Source organism: Periplaneta americana, unplaced genomic scaffold, assembly GCF_040183065.1.
Source record: "Periplaneta americana isolate PAMFEO1 unplaced genomic scaffold, P.americana_PAMFEO1_priV1 scaffold_20, whole genome shotgun sequence".
In the NCBI taxonomy this organism is placed as follows: domain Eukaryota; kingdom Metazoa; phylum Arthropoda; class Insecta; order Blattodea; family Blattidae; genus Periplaneta; species Periplaneta americana.
In genome coordinates, this window is record NW_027185501.1 from 1,584,414 (window position 1) to 1,589,845 (window position 5,432).

The 5,432-nt window shown below is 34.1% G+C and overlaps 1 long non-coding RNA gene across 2 annotated transcripts; it reads left to right on the plus strand.

Moving 5' to 3' along the window:
• Positions 1 to 2,690: 2,690 nt before the first annotated feature.
• Positions 2,691 to 4,771, plus strand: LOC138693738 (uncharacterized). 2 transcript variants are annotated; one of them, XR_011330426.1, is made up of 5 exons: positions 2,691 to 2,978; positions 3,078 to 3,329; positions 3,591 to 3,716; positions 3,968 to 4,175; positions 4,428 to 4,771. It is a non-coding gene; the product is annotated as an uncharacterized lncRNA (long non-coding RNA). The 2 variants fall into 2 exon arrangements; XR_011330427.1 differs by having other exon boundaries at positions 3,594 to 3,716.
• The last annotated feature ends 661 nt before the right edge of the window (positions 4,772 to 5,432 follow it).

Consider the following 5,432-nt stretch of genomic DNA (forward strand, 5'->3'; position numbering starts at 1 on the left):
TAAGAGCTGATAGTTCTCAATAGGTTCGTTCCAACAAGCGGTTCATGGATCAGTTCATGTACGGTTCCTGTATACTATCTTATGCGCATGCGCTAGTTGAGCATCTGCTATGGTATGGAAACTGGACTGGACGCTGTTGGAACGCTTTCGCGGATCGTTATGTACTAAATCCAGAGATGCTATAACTGTAATCATCTTTGCTAAGAACGGGATGCTTATTATTATCGTTTCGCAGCTAATTCTAATTGCAGAAAATAGAATTTGGATCATTTTCTATAAAAAAGATGACAAAAAAACATGGAAGGCAAGAATTCCGCCAATTCAATGTCGTGTACTGGGGGACTCTCATTTAAAAATAGTTCCTTTTTTAATTATTAATGCATGTACGTTATTTATTATACTTTTAATCAAAGCTGCATGTTGAAATTGTAATTAACTATTTCAATACTCAAATAATTTCCATTCCCTTTCTTTTTGGCGAAAGTTTAAATTAAATCTCTAGTTTTAATATTTGTCTACACTGTCACTTTTCATCTTTAACCTAATTGATTTGAAAGTCGACCATGTCTTTCTTCAGTATCCAGGAGACGTTGGTGAGCTTATGCGCATGCGCGTCTTGCGTACTCTTCCGTACATGCCTCGATCCGCGGACTATTTCTGACCGTTCCGAACCCGTGTCAAAAGCTTGTTGGAACGCCCGACTGCAGTACATGTTTCCGGTTCAGGACTGGTTCGGATTGTGTTGGAACGCTTTTTCTATACTGCGCATGCTCACGATGGTTACGGACGGTTCCTGACTACTGTTGGAACGAACCTAATGTTCTTTAAGCAGATAGGTGGAATTTTTTCCTTTTGAAGTGTAGAAGCAGCAGAAGGTTCCTCCATGCTGTCTTCCGTAGCTAAAGGCTGAAATCTGTTTTGAGTTGGAATGTTGGTGTAACACGTCATATTCTGTGCTGTTTCTGTATTTGAGCTTGTGCACGGCCGCTTATTAATTTGCATATTAGAAGGGGTTGCATTCAGATTAGGTACTGAGCAAAACATCTGTATTTGTCTATGCAAAATATTGACGCACAACTTGATTTGTTGCCATCTATTGAGCAGTTATTGAAGGAACGAGGACTTATTGCCTACCACCATCGGTAGATGTCTCTCAGTTCATGTTGTAAACTGCAGTTGTAAACAGAGTCCGTGGATATAGGGAAGACCAGGTAACTTGATACCCTAAGGGTGAAACCTAACCATTTTTCCCCCATTACTACATATGCTAGTGGATTATGGTGATTATCTAGTTTGAAGGTTGAATTTTCTTTTGCCAACTTCGTTTCGAATTTCGGTACTGACAAATACTACAACTGGTAGTGTTTTTGTAACTGCTATGTTGGTGTTGCTGTCGTACTCTATTTAAGCGGCGTCAGTACTGGCGTTATTGAAAATGTAATAGCACTAGGTTTCTGAGTCGGTTACTGGAAGATAGTGAAATTCGAACTTATTAATAATTAATTAATATTAGTATTAATATTAATACATAATAGTTATTTTATGTGTTGCGTTGCGGTTATAAATTCAAGAATAGTCAGATAAGTACGAATAAATATAATATACTTGGGCGTGATAATGCACGTGGGTAATCGATAGAAACATTATTTCACATTTTAATTAATTTCTTTCGTGTTTAGATTTTTATTACAATGTAAAAAAAAATTAAATAGTGTGGCAGTGACTCCTCCAAGGAAGAAAATGTGTGGCATTCAGAGTACACTTCAGAAATCTGTAGTTCACATGTATAATGAGTTGAAGAAAGAAGATAATGAAGAAGGAATTATGCTAACGGAGACAGAAATTACAACCAGAATAGCAAAATTATTAGAAGTAAGTATTCTTAAGCATACATTTCAAAGTGGTATTTAGTTTTAGGAGTTTGTACTAATAATTTCATGATTGTGGTCAAACAAAACAAATTTTTAGGTTAGGCCTAAATGTTTAATCAAGTCAGTGATTTTCATATTGCCAAACTAAATACATTTAAGATACTGTAATACTGCAGTAGGTGACAGCTTAAATACATTTACAAATTAGACGAACAAATAATCAAACAGCACGAAAGCAAATTTCCAGTTTTCTCTTTTGGTATTAAATTAACCGTTCAGATCACAATTTACATGCCACATCGGCCGAAGAAAATACAAGTCATATTGTAATTATTAACTTGATATTGCAGCAAATATTACATGAATGTTGGCCTGTTATGGTGCTTAAAAACAATTCAGTTTTATATAATAACTATATAACATACTCTATAAAGCATAGGAACGTTGACTCTGGCTGAATAATTTATTCATGAGTGGTCTGAGTAATATTAAATATGGTTTTTCTTCAGAAAAGCTACCCCACCCAATGTACTTGTTAAGATATAACACTCGAGAGGACGAGGACGCACTATACTGGGAAACTAACCATTTCTCTTCGTCCTGGACCTCTCGCATGTTATATTGGTAATTAGTAACAAGTTTGAGGGAGGGACTACTACAGTGCATTAGAATATACAGGTAAGTGTCAAAGGATTTTTGTGCTGAAAGTATTTGTGGCTGTGAACTAAAACCACGTGTTCATCGCTATGTAAATATCACAGAAATCAATTAAACAAAATAAAATTATACCTTCTTTGATGCAGCTTTTCTGGAGAATTACCTAAATATTAGCCTACTTAAACCTATCATAGACCCAACCTACCATGTTGATCATTTTCTATTCATATAGCTGGTATCATGCATGAATTTTATGATATAACAATTTTTAGAAGTGTTATGTTATTGTTTGTTATTGCAGCTTGGCTTTACTACTGCTAGAAAAGTGATAAAAGGGGACCCCACTTGTGACACCAGGAAAACATAGACTACGTAAACATCCAGTGACTGATGCTGATGATTTTACGAAAGATGCAATTGCGAGATTTATTTATGACAAGTTACATAAAGGTAGGGAAGTTAAGGAATTATTGTGTTGATTTATGCAATGTAATTCTGATATTAGTCATATGTATAAAATTATGGCATAATTTTCATTTATTGTTACAGGGGAAGTACTAACAGCAGCAAAAGTTCTGGAACATATAAATGATAATTATGAAACATATTTATTTAGAGGATCCTTATCATCAGTGAAAAAAAATTTTGAAAGAGATGACATTTCTATGGAGCAAAGGGGGTCCTTATACACATGTACGAGAATGTGATGTTATTCGTTTTTGAGAGAGTATATAAGAAATGTGGAGCGTGAGAACCCTAAACCCGTAGTATTCTTGGATGAGACTTGGATTTTTATGAATGGTAAATTTCAATGTATTGTGAGACATTGAGTGATTGAATTTTTTACTAACAAATAGGTTAACACTTATGTGGATAAGAAATTGCAATTAGTATAGGCTACTAGTAATGAGTTCAGGTGGGAACAACATGTTTTGCAATTAATAGTTTCATATTATAACTAGAGGTTAGTTATAAAATTCTTGAATGGTTTTCCTGTGTTTAAAATTTTAGTGTCTCTTAGAGTTTCAATGTGAATTGCTTTTCTCTCTCTGTTTTTTTAAGTAGGATCACCCACTTAGTCATGGAATAAACCAGGTGACGTTTCCAATGACATGAATGGTGTTATTCGTAGACCAACAAATGAGGGTGGAAGATTAGATGCCGGAACGAAAGGTGGATTTATACTCGGTAAGTTATATTGATTTATATTTTACATAAATTTAGCAAGAGTAATTTTTTAAATCAGGGTACAAAAATATAAAAATTGGTGACTAAATAAAAACGTGGGAAAGCCTTTCACCAAAGAGGATCTCGTGTCATATTATGTTCTGTTATGTGCTGTAATTGCAATAAAAGAATAAATTTGTTTTATTTTCTTTATTTAAATGCTGTGAATTCATGTGACGTAATTATATGCCCAGGTATAATTTTTATTGCAGGTGCTGATTTAATGTTTTCATGCAATTGAAAGAAAAGTCAGGACTACCATAGTGCTATGAATGGCCCTGTAGTTGAGAAGTGGGTGCAAACACAGTTGTTGACCTGAGAACATTAGGGCAATGCGTTATTGTCATGGATAGTGCTGCATATCATAGCAGACTTGTGGAAAATCAGCCAACAACAAAATGGAGGAAAGAACAGCTACTGGTGATTGCAACTGAATATAATAGATTTGTTGTACTAAATGATAAGAGTTGATGGTGTGATATCACCTTTTGATATTACATTGCAATATTACTTTCCATTCTTTACAGTCATTATTATTATTATTAGTATTATTATTATTATTAATACTACTACTACTACTACTACTACTACTACTACTACTACTACTACTGCAAGTGTTTCTCTTATTTCTCATGATTAGGCATTCTTATAGATGCTACTTTTTTCTTTCAGGTGAAATTGAATCTACATAACAATCCTAAGACAACAGAGCCTTGCCAATTACTGTCCTGAAGCGGCCTTGTCTTATGTGTTGTGTCTATATACAATTCTTTCAGCTTTTTTCCCCCTTAATGTAATGAATTTGTTGGTTGATTGATGCCCAGTGTTCAGCAGTTAATGTCATTTGTTATCTTGCACTCCAATATTTAACCGGATGATTGAAAGTTGTGTAAAGTTGGACAGTCAAGACAATGATCCATATCTTTATTGAGATTTCAGAAATGGCACATGGGAGATTCTGAAATATCAGTTCTTTGTAAATATTTGAGACAATCATGGCCTGTGATAATATGAGTACTGCCACTGTACATTTTCATAGAAGTTCAGTTATAAAATTGGGTGTATTATTTTTACTATGTATTGTACTATATTTTTGTTTTGCTTAAATACATCGCTATGTAAATATCACAGAAATCAATTAAACATGCTGTAAATTGAATAGTAGACTGTAGGCCTATAGCTTAACTGATGATTTGTATGTGCTGTTAATTAAATAGTAGGCTGTATACCACAAGTGATGAATTGTTTATGCTTGTAATTTGAAGTAATTTGCATGATATGTATTATCAACTTCTGTATATTTCAGCTGATTGAATTGTTTATACTTTTAAATTGAATTAACTTGCTTGCTATGTATTATATTTTATAGCTTAACTGATGAATAATTGTTTAGGTTTGTCAATTTAATAATCTGAGTGCCATGTACTTCATATTTTTAGTAGAGCCACCAATGTAGCTTAGTCGGTAGACTCGTTGGCCTGCAAATTCAGAGCTGCACTTGAGGGTAGGTTGGATCCCCCATTTGGTCTGATTAGTTAGTTTCTTCTGAGGATTTTCCTCCATCATGGAGCGAATGCCAGATGGCCTATTGCAATTTTTTCATTTGCTTTAGAATCTTTCCCATTTTTGTTACCATATTGTCATGTTCTGATCTTGTTATTCTTTTAACAGTGTGGT